Below are 21530 nucleotides of genomic sequence, written 5' to 3'. Positions count from 1 at the left end.
TGAAAGAGCGCGAGGAGAGTGGGCGAGACACGGGATTAAAGAGTGAGTGGACAGCAGCGACATGGGATAAAAGAGCGCAATGAGAGTGCCGGAGACATGGGGTAAAAGAGCGCGAGGAGAGCGGAGAAACAGGATAAAAAAGTGCGAAGAGAGCGGAGAGACAGGATAAAAGAGCGCCAGGAGCGCGGAGACGCAGGATAAAGGAGCACAAGGAGAGTGGAGACGCAGGTTAAAAGAGTGTGAGGAGAGCAGAGACAGAGGATAAAGGAGCACGAGGAGAGCGGAGACGCAGGATAAAAGAGCGTGAGAAGAGCGGAGGAGATGCAGGATAAAAGAGCACGAGGAGAGCAGATATGCAGGATAAAAGAGCACGAGGAGAGAGCGGGAGACACAGGATAAAAGAGCGTGAGGAGAGCGGAGACGCAGGATAAAAGAGTGCGAGGAGAGCGGAGATGCAGGATAAAGGAGCACGAGGAGAGCAGAGACGCAGGATAAAAGAGTGTGAGGAGAGCGGAGACACAGGATAAAAGAGCGCAGGGAGAGCGGCGGAGTCACAGGATAAAAGAGCGCAAGGAGAGCGCCAGAGACGCAGGATAAAAGAGCGTGAAGAGAGCGGAGGAGATGCAGCATAAAAGAGCACGAAGAGAGCGGTGACACAGGTTAAAAGAGCGAGGGAAGAGCGGAGATGTAGGATAAAAGAGCCGAGGAGAGCGGTGGAGATACAGGCTAAAAGAGCGTGAGGAGAGTGGAGGAGGCACAGGATAAAAGAGTGTGAGGAGAGCGGTGGAGACGTGGGAAAAAAGAGCGCAAGTAGAGCAGAGACGCAGGATAAAAGAGTGCGAGGAGAGCGGAGGAGGCACAGGAGAAAAGAGAGTGAGGAGAGCGGAGACACAAGATAAAAGAGCGTGAGAGAGCAAAGACACAGGATAAAAGAGCAGGAGGAGAGCGGAAGAGACACAGAATAAAAGAATGCGAGGAGAGCGCTGGAGAAACAGGATAAAAGAGCACAAGGAGGGTGGAGACGCAGAATAACAGAGTGTCAGGAGAGCAGAGACACAGGACAAAGGAGCACAAGGAGAGCAGAGATGCAGGATAAAAGAGCATGAGAGTAGCAGCGGAGATGCAGGATAAAAGAGCGCGAGGAGATCGGCAGAGACAAAGGATAAAAGAGCACGAGGAGAGCGATGGAGACACAGGATAAAAGAGTGTGAGGATAACAGAGGCACAGAATAAAAGAGCGTGAGGAGAGCGGAGGAGACGCAGGATAAAAGAGTAAAAGATCGCGAGAAGAGCGGGGGAGACACGGGATAAAAGAGCGCGAGGAGAGCTGAGACACAGGATAAAAGGGCGCGAGGAGAGTGGAGACACAGCGTAAAAGAGTGCGAGGAGACCGGAGTCGCAGGATAAAAAAGCACGAGGAGAGCAGAGACGCAGTAAAAAAGAGCGCGAGAAGAGTGGCGGAGATGCAGGATAAAAGAGCGCGAGGAGAGCGGAGGCGCAGGATAAAAAGGGTGAGGAGAGTGGTGGAGACAGAGGATAAAAGAGCGCAAGGAGAGCGCCAGAGACGCAGGATAAAAGAGCGCGAAGAGAGCAGAGGAGACGCAGGATAAAAGACCATGAGGAGAGCAGAGACACAGGATAAAACAGTGTGAGAAGAGTGGAGACACAGGATAAAAGAGCTGAGGAGAGCGGCGGAGACACAGGATAAAAGAGCGCGAGGAGAGCGGAGACACAAGATAAAGGAGCACAAGGAGAGTGGAGATGCACAATAAAAGAGTGCGAGGAGAGCGGAGACGCAGGATAAAGGAGAACGAGGAGAGCGGAGACGCAGGATAAAAGAGTGCGAGAAGAGCGGCGGAGATGCAGGATAAAAGAGCGTGAGGAGAGCGGAAGAGACGCAGGATAAAAGAGTGCGAGAAGAGTGGATACGCAGGATAAAAGAGCGTGAGGAGAGCGGAGGCACAGGATAAAAGAGCGTGAGGAGAGTGGAGGCGACGCAGGATAAAAGAGTGAAGGAGCACGAGGAGAGTGGGGGAGACACGGGATAAAAGAGCGCAACGAGAGTGCCGGAGACATGGGGTAAAAGAGCATGAGGAGAGCGGAGAAACAGGATAAAAAAGTGTGAAGAGAGCGGAGAGGCAGGATAAAAGAGCGCCAGGAGCGCAGAGACGCAGGATAAAGGAGCACAAGGAGAGTGGAGACGCAGGTTAAAAGAGTGTGAGGAGAGCAGAGACAGAGGATAAAGGAGCACGAGGAGAGCGGAGGCACAAGATAAAGGAGCACAAGGAGAGTGGAGATGCACAATAAAAGAGTGCGAGGAGAGCGGAGACGCAGGATAAAGGAGAATGAGGAGAGCGGAGATGCAGGATAAAAGAGTGCGAGAAGAGTGGCGGAGATGCAGGATAAAAGAGCGTGAGGAGAGCAGAAGAGATGCAGGATAAAAGAGTGCGAGAGGAGTGGAGACGCAGGATAAAAGAGCGTGAGGAGAGCGGAGGCACAGGATAAAAGAGCGTGAGGAGAGTGGAGGCGACGCAGGATAAAAGAGTGAAAGAGCACGAGGAGAGTGGGGGAGATACGGGATTAAAGAGTGAGTGGACAGCAGCGACACGGGATAAAAGAGCGCAATGAGAGTGCCGGAGACATGGGGTAAAAGAGCATGAGGAGAGCGGAGAAACAGGATAAAAAAGTGCGAAGAGAGCGGAGAGACAGGATAAAAGAGCGCCAGGAGCATGGAGACGCAGGATAAAGGAGCACAAGGAGAGTGGAGATGCAGGTTAAAAGAGTGTGAGGAGAGCAGAGACAGAGGATAAAGGAGCACGAGGAGAGCGGAGACGCAGGATAGAAGAGCGTGAGAAGAGCGGAGGAGATGCAGGATAAAAGAGCACGAGGAGAGCAGATATGCAGGATAAAAGAGCATGAGGAGAGAGCGGGAGACACAGGATAAAAGAACGTGAGGAGAGCGGAGACGCAGGATAAAAGAGTGCGAGGAGAGCGGAGATGCAGGACAAAGGAGCACGAAGAGAGCAGAGACGCAGGATAAAAGAGCGTGAGGAGAGTGGAGACACAGGATAAAAGTGCGCAGGGAGAGCGGCAGAGACGCAGGATAAAAGAGCACAAGGAGAGCGCCAGAGACGCAGGATAAAAGAGCGCGAAGAGAGCGGAGGAGATGCAGCATAAAAGAGCATGAAGAGAGCGGTGACACAGGATAAAAGAGCGCAAGGAGAGTGCCAGAGACGCAGGATAAAAGAGCACAAGGAGAGCGCCAGAGACGCAGGATAAAAGAGCGCGAAGAGAGCGGAGGAGATGCAGCATAAAAGAGCATGAAGAGAGCGGTGACACAGGTTAAAAGAGCGTGAGAAGAGCTGAGATGCAGGATAAAAGAGCCGAGGAGAGCGGCGGAGACACAGGCTAAAAGAGCGCGAGGAGAGCAGCAGAGACGCAGGATAAAAGAGCGTGAGGAGAGTGGAGGAGGCACAGAATAAAAGAGCGTGAGGAGAGTGGTGGAGACGTGGGATAAAAGAGCGCAAGTAGAGCAGAGACGCAGGATAAAAGAGTGCGAGGAGAGCTCTGGAGACACAGGATAACAGAGCACAAGGAGAGTGGAGACGCAGAATAAAAGAGTGCGAGGAGAGCAGAGACACAGGATAAAGGAGCACGAAGGGAGCAGAGACGCAGGATAAAAGAGCGTGAGAGTAGCGGTGAAGATGCAGGATAAAAGAGCGCGAGGAGAGCGGAGGCGCAGGATAAAAAGGGTGAGGAGAGCGATGGAGACACAGGATAAAAGACCGCGAGGAGAGTGGAGACACAGCGTAAAAGAGTGCGAGGAGACCGGAGTCGCAGGATAAAGGAGCACGAGGAGAGCAGAGACGCAGTAAAAAAGAGCGCGAGAAGAGCGGCGGAGATGCAGGATAAAAGAGCGCGAGGAGAGCGGAGGCGCAGGATAAAAAGCGTGAGGACAGCGGTGGAGACACAGGATAAAAGAGCGCAAGGAGAGCGCCAGAGACGCAGGATAACAGAGCACAAGGAGAGCGCCGGAGACGCAGGATAAAAGAGCGCAAGAGAGCGCCAGACTTGCAGGATAAAAGAGCGCGAAGAGAGCAGAGGAGACGCAGGATAAAAGACCATGAGGAGAGCGGAGACAAAGGATAAAACAATGTGAAAAGAGTGGAGACACAGGATAAAAGAGCTGAGGAGAGCGGCGGAGACACAGGATAAAAGAGCGCGAGGAGACCGGAGACACAAGATAAAGGAGCACAAGGAGAGTGGAGATGCACAATAAAAGAGTGCGAGGAGAGCGGAGACGCAGGATAAAGGAGAACGAGGAGAGCGGAGACGCAGGATAAAAGAGTGCGAGAAGAGCGGCGGAGATGCAGGATAAAAGAGCGTGAGGAGAGCGGAAGAGACGCAGGATAAAAGAGTGCGAGAAGAGTGGAGACGCAGGATAAAAGAGCGTGAGGAGAGCGGAGGCACAGGATAAAAGAGCATGAGGAGAGTGGAGGCGACGCAGGATAAAAGAGTGAAAGAGCGCGAGGAGAGTGGGTGAAACACGGGATTAAAGAGTGAGTGGAGAGCAGAGACACGGGATAAAAGAGCGCAATGAGAGTGCCGGAGACATGGGGTAAAAGAGCATGAGGAGAGCGGAGAAACAGGATAAAAAAGTGCGAAGAGAGCGGAGAGACAGGATAAAAGAGCGCCAGGAGCGCAGAGACGCAGGATAAAGGAGCACAAGGAGAGTGGAGATGCAGGTTAAAAGAGTGTGAGGAGAGCAGAGACAGAGGATAAAGGAGCACGAGGAGAGCAGAGACACAAGCTAAAGGAGCACAAGGAGAGTGGAGATTCACAATAAAAGAGTGCGAGGAGAGCGGAGACGCAGGATAAAGGAGAATGAGGAGAGCGGAGACGCAGAATAAAAGAGTGCGAGAAGAGCAGCGGAGATGCAGGATAAAAGAGCGTGAGGAGAGCGGAAGAGACGCAGGATAAAAGAGTGCGAGAAGAGTGGAGACGCAGGATAAAAGAGCGTGAGGAGAGCGGAGGCACAGGATAAAAGAGCGTGAGGAGAGTGGAGGCGACGCAGGATTAAAGAGTGAAAGAGCGCGAGGAGAGTGGGCGAGACACGGGATTAAAGAGTGAGTGGACAGCAGCGACATGGGATAAAAGAGCGCAATGAGAGTGCCGGAGACATGGGGTAAAAGAGCGCGAGGAGAGCGGAGAAACAGGATAAAAAAGTGCGAAGAGAGCGGAGAGACAGGATAAAAGAGCGCCAGGAGCGCGGAGACGCAGGATAAAGGAGCACAAGGAGAGTGGAGACGCAGGTTAAAAGAGTGTGAGGAGAGCAGAGACAGAGGATAAAGGAGCACGAGGAGAGCGGAGACGCAGGATAAAAGAGCGTGAGAAGAGCGGAGGAGATGCAGGATAAAAGAGCACGAGGAGAGCAGATATGCAGGATAAAAGAGCACGAGGAGAGAGCGGGAGACACAGGATAAAAGAGCGTGAGGAGAGCGGAGACGCAGGATAAAAGAGTGCGAGGAGAGCGGAGATGCAGGATAAAGGAGCACGAGGAGAGCAGAGACGCAGGATAAAAGAGTGTGAGGAGAGCGGAGACACAGGATAAAAGAGCGCAGGGAGAGCGGCGGAGTCACAGGATAAAAGAGCGCAAGGAGAGCGCCAGAGACGCAGGATAAAAGAGCGTGAAGAGAGCGGAGGAGATGCAGCATAAAAGAGCACGAAGAGAGCGGTGACACAGGTTAAAAGAGCATGAGAAGACCTGAGATGCAGGATAAGAGAGCCGAGGAGAGCGGCGGAGACACAGGCTAAAAGAGCGCGAGGAGAGCAGCAGAGACGCAGGATAAAAGAGCGTGAGGAGAGTGGAGGAGGCACAGAATAAAAGAGCGTGAGGAGAGTGGTGGAGACGTGGGATAAAAGAGCGCAAGTAGAGCAGAGACGCAGGATAAAAGAGTGCGAGGAGAGCACTGGAGACACAGGATAACAGAGCACAAGGAGAGTCGAGACGCAGAATAAAAGAGTGCAAGGAGAGCAGAGACGCAAGATAAAGGAGCACGAGGGGAGCAGAGACGCGGGATAAAAGCGTGAGAGTAGCGGTGAAGATGCAGGATAAAAGAGCGCGAGGAAAGCGGAGGCGCAGGATAAAAAGGGTGAGGAGAGCGATGGAGACACAGGATAAAAGAGCGCAAGGAGAGCGCCAGAGACGCAGGATAAAAGAGCGCAAGAGAGCGCCAGAGACGTAGGATAACAGAGTGCAAGGAGAGTGCCAGAGACGCACGATAAAAGAGCGCAAGAGATCGCCAGAGACGCAGGATAAAAGAGTGCGAAGAGAGCGGAGGAGACGCAGGATAAAAGCGCGAGGAGAGCGGAGACACAGGATAAAACAGCGTGAGAAGAGCGGAGACACAGGATGAAAGAGCTGAGGAGAGCGGCGGAGACACAGGATAAAAGAGCGCGAGGAGAGCACCAGAGATGCAGGATAAAAGAGCGCAAGAGAGCACCAGAGACGCAGGATAAAAGAGCACAAGGAGAGCGCCAGAGACGCAGGATAAAAGAGCATGAAGAAAGCGGAGGACCCGCAGGATAAAAGACCACGAGGAGAGCGGAGACACAGGATAAAACAGTGTGAGAAGAGTGGAGACACAGGATAAAAGAGCCGAGGAGAGCGGCGGAGACACAGGATAAAAGAACGCGAGGAGAGCGGAGACACAGGATAAAGGAGCACAAGGAGAGTGGAGATGCACAATAAAAGAGTGCGAGGAGAGCGGAGACGCAGGATAAAGGAGAATGAGGAGAGCGGAGATGCAGGATAAAAGAGTGCGAGAAGAGCAGCGGAGATGCAGGATAAAAGAGCGTGAGGAGAGCGGAAGAGACGCAGGATAAAAGAGTGCGAGAAGAGTGGAGACGCAGGATAAAAGAGCGTGTGGAGAGCGGAGGCACAGGATAAAAGAGCGTGAGGAGAGTGGAGGCGACGCAGGATAAAAGAGTGAAAGAGCGCGAGGAGAGTGGGCGAGACACGGGATTAAAAAGTGAGTGGAGAGCAGAGACACGGGATAAAAGAGCGCAATGAGAGTGCCGGAGACATGGGGTAAAAGAGCATGAGGAGAGCGGAGAAACAGGATAAAAGAGCGCCAGGAGCGCGGAGACGCAGGATAAAGGAGCACAAGGAGAGTGGAGACGCAGGTTAAAAGAGTGTGAGGAGAGCAGAGACAGAGGATAAAGGAGCACGAGGAGAGCGGAGACGCAGGATAAAAGAGCGTGAGAAGAGCGGAGGAGATGCAGGATAAAAGAGCGTGAGGAGAGCGCCAGAGACGCAGGATAAAAGAGCGTGAAGAGAGCGGAGGAGATGCAGCATAAAAGAGCACGAAGAGAGCGGTGACACAGGTTAAAAGAGCATGAGAAGAGCTGAGATGCAGGATAAAAGAGCCGAGGAGAGCGGCGGAGACACAGGCTAAAAGAGCGCGAGGAGAGCAGCAGAGACGCAGGATAAAAGAGCGTGAGGAGAGTGGAGGAGGCACAGGATAAAAGAGTAAAAGAGCGCGAGGAGAGCGGGGGAGACACGGGATTAAAGAATGAGTGGAGAGCAGAGACACGAGATAAAAGAGCGCAATGAGACTGCCGGAGACATGGGGTAAAAGAGCATGAGGAGAGCGGAGAAACAGGATAAAAAAGTGTGAAGAGAGTGGAGAGACAGGATAAAAGAGCGCCAGGAACGCGGAGACGCAGGATAAAGGAGCACAAGGAGAGTTGGGACGCAGGTTAAAAGAGTGTGAGGAGAGCAGAGACAGAGGATAAAGGAGCACGAGGAGAGTGGAGACGCAGGATAAAAGAGCGTGAGAAGAGCAGATATGCAGGATAAAAGAGCACGAGGAGAGCAGATATGCAGGATAAAAGAGCACGAGGAGAGAGCGGGAGACACAGGATAAAAGTACGTGAGGAGAGCGGAGACGCAGGATAAAAGAGTGCGAGGAGAGCGGAGATGCAGGATAAAGGAGCACGAGGAGAGCAGAGACACAGGATAAAAGAGCGTGAGGAGAGCAGAGACACAGGATAAAAGAGCGCAGGGAGAGCGGCAGAGACGCAGGATAAAAGAGCAGAAGGAGAGTGCCAGAGACGCAGGATAAAAGAGCGCGAAGAGAGCGGAGGAGATGCAGCATAAAAGAGCACGAGGAGAGCGGTGACACAGGTTAAAAGAGCGTGAGAAGAGCTGAGATGCAGGATAAAAGAGCCGAGGAGAGCGGCGGAGACACAGGCTAAAAGAGCGTGAGGAGAGCGGCAGAGAAGCAGGATAAAAGAGCGTGAGGAGAGTGGAGGAGGCACAGGATAAAAGAGCGTGAGGAGAGCGGTGGAGACGTGGGATAAAAGAGCGCAAGTAGAGCAGAGACGCAGGATAAAAGAGCGCGAGGAGAGCGGAGGAGGCACAGGAGAAAAGAGCGCGAGGAGAGCGGAGACACAGGATAAAAGAGCAGGAGGAGAGTGGAAGAGACACAGGATAAAAGAGTGCGAGGAGAGCGCTGGAGACACAGGATAACAGAACACAAGGAGAGTGGAGACGCAGAATAAAAGAGTGCGAGGAGAGCAGAGACACAGGATAAAGGAGCACGAGGGGAGCAGAGACGCAGGATAAAAGAGCGTGAGAGTAGCGGCGGAGATGCAGGATAAAAGAGCGCTAGGAGATCGGCAGAGACAAAGGATAAAAGAGCACGTGGAGAGCGATGGAGAAACAGGATAAAAGAGTGTGAGGAGAGTGGAGGCACAGGATAAAAGAGCGTGAGGAGATTGGAGGCGACGCAGGATAAAAGAGTAAAAGAGCGCCAGGAGAGCGGGGGAGACACGGGATTAAATAGTGAGTGGAGAGCAGAGACACGGGATAAAAGAGCGCAAGGAGAGCTGAGACACAGGATAAAAGAGCACGAGGAGAGTGGAGGAGACACGGGATAAAAGAGTGAGAGGAGAGCGCCGGAGACAAAGGATAAAAGAGCGCGAGGAGAGCAGAGACGCAGGATAAAAGAGTGTGAGGAGACCCGAGTCGCAGGATAAAGGAGCACGAGGAGAGCAGAGATGCATTATAAAAGAGCGCGAGAAGAGCGGCGGAGATGCAGGATAAAAGAGCGCAAGTAGAGCAGAGACGCAGGATAAAAGAGCGCGAGGAGAGCGGAGGAGGCACAGGAGAAAAGAGCGCGAGGAGAGCGGAGACACAGGATAAAAGAGCAGAAGGAGAGTGGAAAAGACACAGGATAAACGAGTGCGAGGAGAGCGCTGGAGACACAGGATAACAGAGCACAAGGAGAGTGGAGACGCAGAATAAAAGAGTGCGAGGAGAGCAGAGACACAGGATAAAGGAGCACGAGGGGAGCAGCCACGCAGGATAAAAGAGCATGAGAGTAGCGGCGGAGATGCAGGATAAAAGAGCGCTAGGAGATCGGCAGAGACAAAGGATAAAAGAGCACGTGGAGAGCGATGGAGACACAGGATAAAAGAGTGTGAGGAGAGTGGAGGCACAGGATAAAAGAGTGTGAGGAGAGTGGAGGCGACGCAGGATAAAGGAGAACAGGGAGAGCGGAGACGCAGTATAAAAGAGTGCGAGAAGAGCGGCGGACATGCAGGATAAAAGAGCGTGAGGAGAGCGGAAAAGACGCAGGATAAAAGAGTGCGAGAAGAGCTGAGATGCAGGATAAAAGAGCGTGAGAAGAGCGAAGACGCAGGATAAAAGAACATGAGGAGAGTGGAGGTGACGCAGGATAAAAGATTAAAAGAGCGCAAGGAGAGCAAGGGAGACACAGGATAAAAGAACGTGTGGAGAGCAGAGACACAGGATAAAAGAGCGCAATGAGAGTGCCGGAGACATGGGGTAAAAGAGCATGAGGAAAGCAGAGAAACAGGATAAAAGAGCGCGAGGAGAGCAAAGACACAGAATAAAAGAGCGCGAAGAGAGCGAAGAGACAGGATAAATGAGCGCCAGGAGAGCGGAGACACAGGATAAAGGAGCACAAGGAGAGTGGAGATGCAGGTTAAAAGAGTGTGAGGAGAGCAGAGACAGAGGATAAAGGAGCACGAGGAGAGTGGAGACGCAGGATAAAAGAGCGTGAGAAGAGCGGAGGAGATGCAGGATAAAAGAGCGTGAGGAGAGCGGAGACGCAGGATAAAAGACCGTGAGGAGAGCAGAGGAGAAGCAGGATAAAAGAGCATGAGGAGAGGGGAGACACAGGATAAAAGAGCATGAGTAGAGCGGAGGAGACGCAGGATAAAAGAGCACTAGGAGATTGGAGACACAGTATAAAAGAACGTGAGGAGAGTGGAGACAAAGGATAAAAGAGCACAAGGAGAGTGGAGACACAGTATAAAAGAGCGTGAGGAGAGAGGAGACACAGGATAAAAGAGCATGAGGAGAACAGAGACGCAGGAGAAAAGAGCATGAAGAGAGTGGAGATGCAGGATAAAGGAGCACAAGGAGAGCGGAGACACAGGATAGAAGAGTGTGAGGAGAGCAGAGACGCAGGATAAAGGAGCACGAAGAGAGCCAAAACACAGGATAAAAGAGTGCAAGGAGAGCAGAGACACATGATAAAACAGCGCGAGGAGAGCAGCAGAGACACAGGATAAAAGAGCGCGAGGAGAGCAGCAGAGAGACAGGATACAAGAGCACAAGGAGAGCAAAGACGCAGGATAAAAGAGTGCGATTAGAGCAGAGACACAGGAGAAAAGAGGGCGAGGAGAGCGGAGTCACAGGATAAAAGAACGTGAGGAGAGCGGGGGAGACACAGGATAAAAGAGCGCGAGGAGAGCGGGGGAGACAGGATAAAAGAGCACAAGGAGAGCAGGGACTCAGGAGAAAAGAGCACGAGGAGAGCGGAGACACAGGACAAAAGAGCGCGAGGCGAGCCAAGACACAGGATAAAAGAGCGTGAGGTGAGCGGAGACGCAGGATAAAAGAGCGCGAGGAGAGCACTGGAGACACAGGATAAAAGAACTCGAGGGAGCGGCGACACAGGATAAAAGAGCACAAGGAGAGCGGAGGAGATGCAGGATAAAAGAGCGTGAGGAGAGCGGAGGAGACACAGGATAAAAGAGCATGAGGAGAGCAGAGACACAGGATAAAAGAGTGTGTGGAGAGTGGAGACACAGGATAAAAGAGCGCGAGGAGAGCGGAGATGCAGGATAAAAGAGTGGGAGGAGAGCGGAGGCGCAGGTTAAAATAGCACGAGGATAGCCAAGACACTGGATAAAAGAGCGTGAGGAGAGCGGAGATACAGGATAAAAGAGCACAAGGAGAGCGCAGAAGACACAGGATAAAAGAGCGTGAGGTGAGCGGAGAGACGGGATAAAAGAGTGCGAGGAGAATGGTGGAGACACAGGATAAAAGAGTGCTAGTAGAGCGGAGACGCAGGATAAAATAGCATGAGGAGAGCCAAGACACAGGATAAAAGAGCACGAGGAGAGCGGAGACACAGGATAAAAGAGCGTGAGGAGAGCGGAGATGCAGGATAAAAGAGTGCGAGTAGAGCGGCGGAGATGCAGGATAAATGAGCGCGAGGAGAACGGGGGAGACGTGGGATAAAAGAGCGCGAGGAGAATGGAGACACAGGATAAAAGAGCATGAGTAGAGCAGAGGAGACGCAGGATAAAAGAGCACTAGGAGACTGGAGACACAGTATAAAAGAACGTGAGGAGAGCAGGGACAAAGGATAAAAGAGCGCAAGGAGATCGGAGGAGACGGAGGATAAAAGAGCACGAGGAGAGCGGAGACACAGATAAAAGAGCACAAGGAGAGTGGAGACACAGCGTAAAAGAGCGTGAGGAGTGAGGAGACACAGGATAAAAGAGCATGAGGAGAGCAGAGACACAGGATAAAAGAGCGTGAAGAGAGCGGTGGAGATAACGGAAAAAAGAGCACAAGGAGAGCGCTGGAGACACAGGATAAAAGAGCTCAATGAGAGTGCCGGAGACATGGGGTAAAAGAGCATGAGGAGAGCAGAGAAACAGGATAAAAGAGCGCGAGGAGAGCGGAAACACAGGATAAAAGAGAACGAAGAGAGCGGAGAGACAGGATAAAAGAGCGCCAGGACAGCTGAGACGCAGGATAAAGGAGCACAAGGAGAGTGGAGACGCAGGTTAAAAGAGTGTGAGGAGAGCAGAGAAAGAGGATAAAGGAGCACGAGGAGAATGGAGACACAGGATAAAAGAGCATGAGGAGAGCGGAGGAGACGCAGGATAAAAGAGCACGAGGAGAGCGGAGACACAGGATAAAAGAGCATGATGAGATTGGAGAGACAGGATAAAAGAGCGCGAGGAGAGCGGAGCAGACGCAGGATAAAAGAGCACGAGGAGAGCGTAGACACAGATAAAAGAGCGCAAGGAGAGCGGAGACACAGGATAAAAGAGCACGAGGAGAGCGAAGGAGGCACAGGAGAAAAGAGCGTGAGGAGAGCGGAGACACAGGATAAAAGAGCGTGAGGAGAATAGAGTAGAGGCAGGATAAAAGAGCACGAGGAGAGTGGAGACGCAAGATAAAAGAGTACGAGGAGAGCGGAGACACAGGATAAAAGAGCGCGAGGAGAGTGGAGACACAGGATAAAAGAGCACGAAGAGAGCGGAGGAGACGCAGGATAAAAGAGCACAAGGAGAGCGGAGACACAGGATAAAAGAGCGCGAGGAGTGTGGAGACACAGTATAAAAGAGTAAAAGAGCACAAGGAGAGCGGAAGAGACACAGGATACAAGAGCGCAATGAAAGCGCCGGAGACATGGGGTAAAAGAGCATGAGGAGAGCGGAGACAAAGGATAAAAGAGCACGAAGAGAGCAGAGACACAGATAAAAGATCGCAAGGAGAGTGGAGACACAGGATAAAAGAGCACGAGGAGAGGGGAGACACAGGATAAAAGAGTGCGAGGAGAGCGGAGACACAGGATAAAAGAGCGTGAGGAAAGCGGAGGAGACACAGTATAAAAGAGTAAAAGAGCACGAGGAGAGCGGAGGAGACACAGGACAAAAGAGCGCAATGAGAATGCCGGAGACATGGGGTAAAAGAGCATGAGGAGAGCGCAGACAAAGGATAAAAGAGCACAAAGAGAGCGGAGACAAAGATAAAAGATCGCAAGGAGAGCGGAGACACAGGATAAAAGAGCACGAGGAGAGCGGAGACGCAGGATAAAAGAATGCAAGGAGAGCGGAGACTCAGGATAAAAGAGCGCGAGGAGAGTAGAGTAGAGGCAGGATAAAAGAGCACGAGGAGAGTGGAGACGCAGGATAAATGAGTGCGAGGAGAGCAGAGACACAGGATAAAAGAGCGCGAGGAGAGTGGAGACACAGGATAAAAGAGCACGAGGAGAGCGGAGGAGACGCAGGATAAAAGAGCACAAGGAGAGCGGAGACGCAGGATAAAAGAGCGCGAGGAGAGCGGAGACACAGGATAAAAGAGCACGAGGAGTGCGGAGGAGGCACAGGATAAAAGAGTGTCAGAAGAGCGGTGGAGATGCGGGATAAAAGAGCGCAAGGAGAGCAGAGACGCAGGATAAAAGAGCGCGAGGAGAGTGGAGGAGGCACAGGAGAAAAGAGTGCGAGGAGAGTGGAGACAAAGGATAAATGAGCATGAGGAGAGTGGAGACACAGGATAAAAGAGCACGAGGAGAGCGGATACACAGGAAAAAAGAACGTGAGGAGAGCCAAGACACAGGCTAAAAGAGCGTGAGGAGTGCGGAGATGCAGGATAAAAGAGCACGAGGAGAGCACCGGAGTCACAGGATAAAAGAGCGCAAAGAGAGCGGAGGAGATGCTGGATAAGTGTGTGAGAAGAGCGGAGAAGACAAAGGATTAAAGAGCATGAGGAGAGTGGAGACACAGGACAAATGACTGCGAGGAGAGCTGAGGAGACGCAAGATAAAAGAGCACGAGGAGAGCGGAGACACAGATAAAAGAGTGCAAGGAGAGCGCTGGAGAAACAGGATAAAAGAGTGTGAGGAGAGTGGAGGCACAGGATAAAAGAGCGTGAGGAAAGCGGAAGAGACACAGTGTAAAAGAGTGCGAGGAGAGCGGTGAAACAGGATAAAAGAGTGTGAGGACAGCGCCGAAGATACTCGATAAAAGAGTGCGAGGAGAGCGGTGACACAGGATAAAAGAGAGTTAGGTCAGCGCCGAAATTACTGGATAAAAGAGTGCGAGGAGAGCAGAGACACGTGATAAAAGAGTACGAGGACAGCGCCGAAGATACTGGATAAAAGAGTGCGAGGAGAGCGGTGACACAGGATAAAAGAGCGCGAGAAGAGCAGTGGAGATGCAGGATAAAAGAGCGCAAGGAGATTGGAGGAGAGGCAGGATAAAAGAGCATGAGGAGAGTGGAGACACAGGATAAAAGAGCGTGAGGAGAGCGGAGACAAAGCAGGATAAAAGAGCATGAGGAGAGGGGAGACACAGTATAAAAGAACGCGAGGAGAGCGGAGACAAAAGATAAAAGAGCGCAAGGAGATCGGAGCAGACGGAGGATAAAAGAGCACGAGGAGAACGGAGACAAAGATAAAAGAGCATGAGGAGAGCGGAGACACAGGTTAAAAGTGCGTGAGGAGAGAGGAGACACAGGATAAAAGAGCATGAGCAGAGCGGAGATGCAGGATAAAGGAGCACAAGGAGAGCGGAGACACAGGATCGAAGTGTGTGAGGAGACCAGAGACGCAGGATAAAGGAGCATGAGGAGAGCTGAGATGCAGGATAAAAGAGCGCGAGGAGAGCAGCAGAGACACAGGATAAAAGAGCGCGAGGAGAGCAAAGACGCATGATAAAAGAGTGCAAGGAGAGCAGAGACACAGGAGAAAAGAGGGCGAGGAGAGTGGAGACGCAGGATAAATGAGCGCGAGGAGAGCGGAGACACAGGATAAAAGAGCGTGAGGGGAGCGGAGGAGACTCAGGATAAAAGAACGCGAGGAGAGCGGAGACAAAGGATAAAAGAACGCGAGGAGAGTGGAGACACAGGATAAAAGAGTGCGAGGACATCGCCGAAGATACTGGATAAAAGAAAGCGAGGAGAGCAGAGACATAGGATAAAAGAGCGCGAGGAGAGCAGAGACGCAGGATAAAAGAGTGTGAGGAGACCCGAGTCGCAGGATAAAGGAGCACGAGGAGAGCAGAGATGCATTATAAAAGAGCGCGAGAAGAGCGGCGGAGATGCAGGATAAAAGAGCGCAAGTAGAGCAGAGACGCAGGATAAAAGAGCGCGAGGAGAGCGGAGGAGGCACAGGAGAAAAGAGCGCGAGGAGAGCGGAGACACAGGATAAAAGAGCAGAAGGAGAGTGGAAAAGACACAGGATAAACGAGTGCGAGGAGAGTGCTGGAGACACAGATAACAGAGCACAAGGAGAGTGGAGACGCAGAATAAAAGAGTGCGAGGAGAGCAGAGACACAGGATAAAGGAGCACGAGGGGAGCAGCCACGCAGGATAAAAGAGCGTGAGAGTAGCGGCGGAGATGCAGGATAAAAGAGCGCTAGGAGATCGGCAGAGACAAACGATAAAAGAGCACGTGGAGAGCGATGGAGACACAGGATAAAAGAGTGTGAGGAGAGTGGAGGCACAGGATAAAAGAGTGTGAGGAGAGTGGAGGCGACGCAGGATAAAGGAGAACAGGGAGAGCGGAGACGCAGTATAAAAGAGTGCGAGAAGAGCGGCGGACATGCAGGATAAAAGAGCGTGAGGAGAGCGGAAAAGACGCAGGATAAAAGAGTGCGAGAAGAGCTGAGATGCAGGATAAAAGAGCGTGAGAAGAGCGAAGACGCAGGATAAAAGAACATGAGGAGAGTGGAGGTGACGCAGGATAAAAGATTAAAAGAGCGCAAGGAGAGCAAGGGAGACACAGGATAAAAGAACGTGTGGAGAGCAGAGACACAGGATTAAAGAGCGCAATGAGAGTGCCGGAGACATGGGGTAAAAGAGCATGAGGAAAGCAGAGAAACAGGATAAAAGAGCGCGAGGAGAGCAAAGACACAGAATAAAAGAGCGCGAAGAGAGCGAAGAGACAGGATAAATGAGCGCCAGGAGAGCGGAGACACAGGATAAAGGAGCACAAGGAGAGTGGAGATGCAGGTTAAAAGAGTGTGAGGAGAGCAGAGACAGAGGATAAAGGAGCACGAGGAGAGTGGAGACACAGGATAAAAGAGCGTGAGAAGAGCGGAGGAGATGCAGGATAAAAGAGCGTGAGGAGAGCGGAGAAGCAGGATAAAAGAGCGTGAGGAGAGCAGAGGAGAAGCAGGATAAAAGAGCATGAGGAGAGGGGAGACACAGGATAAAAGAGCGCGAGGAGAATGGAGACACAGGATAAAAGAGCATGAGTAGAGCGGAGGAGACGCAGGATAAAAGAGCACTAGGAGATTGGAGACACAGTATAAAAGAACGTGAGGAGAGCGGAGACAAAGGATAAAAGAGCGCAAGGAGATCGGCGGAGACGGAGGATAAAAGAGCATAAGGAGAGCGGAGACACAGATAAAAGAGCACAAGGAGAGTGGAGACACAGTATAAAAGAGCGTGAGGAGAGAGGAGACACAGGATAAAAGAGCATGAGGAGAACAGAGACGCAGGAGAAAAGAGCATGAAGAGAGTGGAGATGCAGGATAAAGGAGCACAAGGAGAGCGGAGACACAGGATAGAAGAGTGTGAGGAGAGCAGAGACGCAGGATAAAGGAGCACGAAGAGAGCCAAAACACAGGATAAAAGAGTGCAAGGAGAGCAGAGACACATGATAAAACAGCGCGAGGAGAGCAGCAGAGACACAGGATAAAAGAGCGCGAGGAGAGCAGCAGAGAGACAGGATACAAGAGCACAAGGAGAGCAAAGACGCAGGATAAAAGAGTGCGATTAGAGCAGAGACACAGGAGAAAAGAGGGCGAGGAGAGCGGAGTCACAGGATAAAAGAACGTGAGGAGAGCGGGGGAGACACAGGATAAAAGAGCGCGAGGAGAGCGGGGGAGACAGGATAAAAGAGCACAAGGAGAGCAGGGACTCAGGAGAAAAGAGCACGAGGAGAGCGGAGACACAGGACAAAAGAGCGCGAGGCGAGCCAAGACACAGGATAAAAGAGCGTGAGGTGAGCGGAGACGCAGGATAAAAGAGCGCGAGGAGAGCACTGGAGACACAGGATAAAAGAACTCGAGGGAGCGGCGACACAGGATAAAAGAGCACAAGGAGAGCGGAGGAGATGCAGGATAAAAGAGCGTGAGGAGAGCGGAGGAGACACAGGATAAAAGAGCATGAGGAGAGCAGAGACACAGGATAAAAGAGTGTGTGGAGAGTGGAGACACAGGATAAAAGAGCGCGAGGAGAGCGGAGATGCAGGATAAAAGAGTGGGAGGAGAGCGGAGGCGCAGGTTAAAATAGCACGAGGATAGCCAAGACACTGGATAAAAGAACGTGAGGAGAGCGGAGATACAGGATAAAAGAGCACAAGGAGAGCGCAGAAGACACAGGATAAAAGAGCGTGAGGTGAGCGGAGAGACGGGATAAAAGAGTGCGAGGAGAATGGTGGAGACACAGGATAAAAGAGTGCTAGTAGAGCGGAGACGCAGGATAAAATAGCATGAGGAGAGCCAAGACACAGGATAAAAGAGCACGAGGAGAGCGGAGACACAGGATAAAAGAGCGTGAGGAGAGCGGAGATGCAGGATAAAAGAGTGCGAGTAGAGCGGCGGAGATGCAGGATAAATGAGCGCGAGGAGAACGGGGGAGACGTGGGATAAAAGAGCGCGAGGAGAATGGAGACACAGGATAAAAGAGCATGAGTAGAGCAGAGGAGACGCAGGATAAAAGAGCACTAGGAGACTGGAGACACAGTATAAAAGAACGTGAGGAGAGCGGGGACAAAGGATAAAAGAGCGCAAGGAGATCGGAGGAGACGGAGGATAAAAGAGCACGAGGAGAGCGGAGACACAGATAAAAGAGCACAAGGAGAGTGGAGACACAGCGTAAAAGAGCGTGAGGAGTGAGGAGACACAGGATAAAAGAGCATGAGGAGAGCAGAGACACAGGATAAAAGAGCGTGAAGAGAGCAGTGGAGATAACGGATAAAAGAGCACAAGGAGAGCGCTGGAGACACAGGATAAAAGAGCTCAATGAGAGTGCCGGAGACATGGGGTAAAAGAGCATGAGGAGAGCAGAGAAACAGGATAAAAGAGCGCGAGGAGAGCGGAAACACAGGATAAAAGAGAACGAAGAGAGCGGAGAGACAGGATAAAAGAGCGCCAGGACAGCTGAGACGCAGGATAAAGGAGCACAAGGAGAGTGGAGACGCAGGTTAAAAGAGTGTGAGGAGAGCAGAGAAAGAGGATAAAGGAGCACGAGGAGAATGGAGACACAGGATAAAAGAGCATGAGGAGAGCGGAGGAGACGCAGGATAAAAGAGCACGAGGAGAGCGGAGACACAGGATAAAAGAGCATGATGAGATTGGAGAGACAGGATAAAAGAGCGCGAGGAGAGCGGAGCAGACGCAGGATAAAAGAGCACGAGGAGAGCGTAGACACAGATAAAAGAGCGCAAGGAGAGCGGAGACACAGGATAAAAGAGCACGAGGAGAGCGAAGGAGGCACAGGAGAAAAGAGCGTGAGGAGAGCGGAGACACAGGATAAAAGAGCGTGAGGAGAATAGAGTAGAGGCAGGATAAAAGAGCACGAGGAGAGTGGAGACGCAAGATAAAAGAGTACGAGGAGAGCGGAGACACAGGATAAAAGAGCGCGAGGAGAGTGGAGACACAGGATAAAAGAGCACGAAGAGAGCGGAGGAGACGCAGGATAAAAGAGCACAAGGAGAGCGGAGACACAGGATAAAAGAGCGCGAGGAGATTGGAGACACAGGATAAAAGAGGTCGAGGAGAGCGGAGGAGACGCAGGATAAAAGAGTACGAGGAGAGCGGAGACACAGATAAAAGAGCGCAAGGAGAGCGGAGACACAGGATAAAAGAGCACGAGGAGAGCGGAGGAGGCACAGGATAAAAGAGTGCGAGAAGAGCGGTGGAGATGCGGGATAAAAGAGCGCAAGGAGAGCAGAGACGCAGGATAAAAGAGCGCGAGGAGAGTGGAGGAGACACAGGAGAAAAGAACGCGAGGAGAGTGGAGACAAAGGATAAATGAGCATGAGGAGAGTGGAGACACAGGATAAAAGAGCATGAGGAGAGCGGGGAAGAGACAGGATAAAAGAGCACGACGAGAGCGGGGGAGACACAGGATAAAAGAGCACGAGGAGAGCGGGGCAGTCACAGGATAAAAGAGAACAAGGAGTGTGGAGATGCAGGATAAAAGAGCGCAAAGAGAGCGGAGGAGATGCTGGATAAAAGAGTGTGAGGAGAGCGGAGGAGACAAAGGATAAAAGAGCATGAGGAGAGTGGAGACACAGGACAAATGACCGCGAGGAGAGCTGAGGAGACGCAAGATAAATGAGCACGAGGAGAGCGGAGACACAGATAAAAGAGTGCAAGGAGAGCGGAGACACAGAATAAAAGAGCGCAAGCAGAGCGCGGGAGACACAGGATAAAAGAGCGTGAGGAGAGCGGAGACGCAGGATAAAAGAGCGCGAGGAGAGCGGCGGAGATGCAGGATAAATGAGCGCGAGGAGAGCGGGGGAGACGTGGGATAAATGAGCGCGAGGAGAGCGCCGGAGACACAGGATAAAAGAACGCAAGGAGAGCGCTGGAGACACAGGATAAAAGAGTGTGAGTAGAGTGGAGGCACAGGATAAAAGAGCGTGAGGAAAGCGGAGGAGACACAGTATAAAAGAGTAAAAGAGCACGAGGAGAGCAGAGGAGACACAGGATAAAAGAGTGCGAGGAGAGCGGTGACACAGGATAAAAGAGTGTGAGGACAGCGCCGAAGATACTGGATGAAAGAGTGCAAGGAGAGCGGAGACACAGGATAAAAGAGTGTGAGGTCAGCGCCAAAATTACTGGATAAAAGAGTACGAGGAGAGCGGAGACACGTGATAAAAGAGTACGAGGACAGCGCCGAAGATACTGGATGAAAGAGTGCAAGGAGAGCGGAGACACAGGATAAAAGAGTGTGAGGTCAGCGCCAAAATTACTGGATAAAAGAGTGCGAGGAGAGCGGAGACACGTGATAAAAGAGTACGAGGACAGCGCCGAAATTATTGGATAAAAGAGTGCGAGGAGAGCAGAGACACAGGATAAAAGAGCGCGAGGAGAGTGGAGACACAGTATAAAAGAGTAAAAGAGCACGAGGAGAGTGGAGGAGACACAGGATACAAGAGCGCAATGAGAATGCCGGAGACATGGGGTAAAAGAGCATGAGGAGAGCGCAGACAAAGGATAAAAGAGCACAAAGAGAGCGGAGACAAAGATAAAAGATCGCAAGGAGAGCAGAGACACAGGATAAAAGAGCATGAGGAGAGCGGAGACGCAGGATAAAAGAATGCAAGGAGAGCGGAGACTCAGGATAAAAGAGCGCGAGGAGAGTAGAGTAGAGGCAGGATAAAAGAGCACGAGGAGAGTGGAGACGCAGGATAAATGAGTGCGAGGAGAGCAGAGACACAGGATAAAAGAGCGCGAGGAGAGTGGAGACACAGGATAAAAGAGCACGAGGAGAGCGGAGGAGACGCAGGATAAAAGAGCACAAGGAGAGCGGAGACGCAGGATAAAAGAGCACGAGGAGAACGGAGACACAGATAAAAGAGCACAAGGAGAGCGGTGACACAGGATAAAAGAGCACGAGGAGTGCGGAGGAGGCACAGGATAAAAGAGTGCGAGAAGAGCGGTGGAGATGCGGGATAAAAGAGCGCAAGGAGAGCAGAGACGCAGGATAAAAGAGCGCGAGGAGAGTGGAGGAGGCACAGGAGAAAAGAGTGCGAGGAGAGTGGAGACAAAGGATAAATGAGCATGAGGAGAGTGGAGACACAGGATAAAAGCACGAGGAGAGCGGGGGAGATACAGGATAAAAGAGCACGAGGAGAGCGGATACACAGGAAAAAAGAACGTGAGGAGAGCCAAGACACAGGCTAAAAGAGCGTGAGGAGTGCGGAGATGCAGGATAAAAGAGCACGAGGAGAGCACCGGAGTCACAGGATAAAAGAGCGCAAAGAGAGCGGAGGAGATGCTGGATAAGTGTGTGAGAAGAGCGGAGAAGACAAAGGATTAAAGAGCATGAGGAGAGTGGAGACACAGGACAAATGACTGCGAGGAGTGCTGAGGAGACGCAAGATAAAAGAGCACGAGGAGAGCGGAGACACAGATAAAAGAGTGCAAGGAGAGTGCTGGAGAAACAGGATAAAAGAGTGTGAGGAGAGTGGAGGCACAGGATAAAAGAGCGTGAGGAAAGCGGAAGAGACACAGTGTAAAAGAGTGCGAGGAGAGCGGTGAAACAGGATAAAAGAGTGTGAGGACAGCGCCGAAGATACTCGATAAAAGAGTGCGAGGAGAGCGGTGACACAGGATAAAAGAGAGTTAGGTCAGCGCCGAAATTACTGGATAAAAGAGTGCGAGGAGAGCAGAGACACGTGATAAAAGAGTACGAGGACAGCGCCGAAGATACTGGATAAAAGAGTGCGAGGAGA

The sequence above is a fragment of the Carcharodon carcharias genome, chromosome 15 (assembly GCF_017639515.1).
Source record: "Carcharodon carcharias isolate sCarCar2 chromosome 15, sCarCar2.pri, whole genome shotgun sequence".
Taxonomy (NCBI): Eukaryota; Metazoa; Chordata; class Chondrichthyes; order Lamniformes; family Lamnidae; genus Carcharodon; species Carcharodon carcharias.
Note: the sequence above shows the minus strand (reverse complement) of the source record.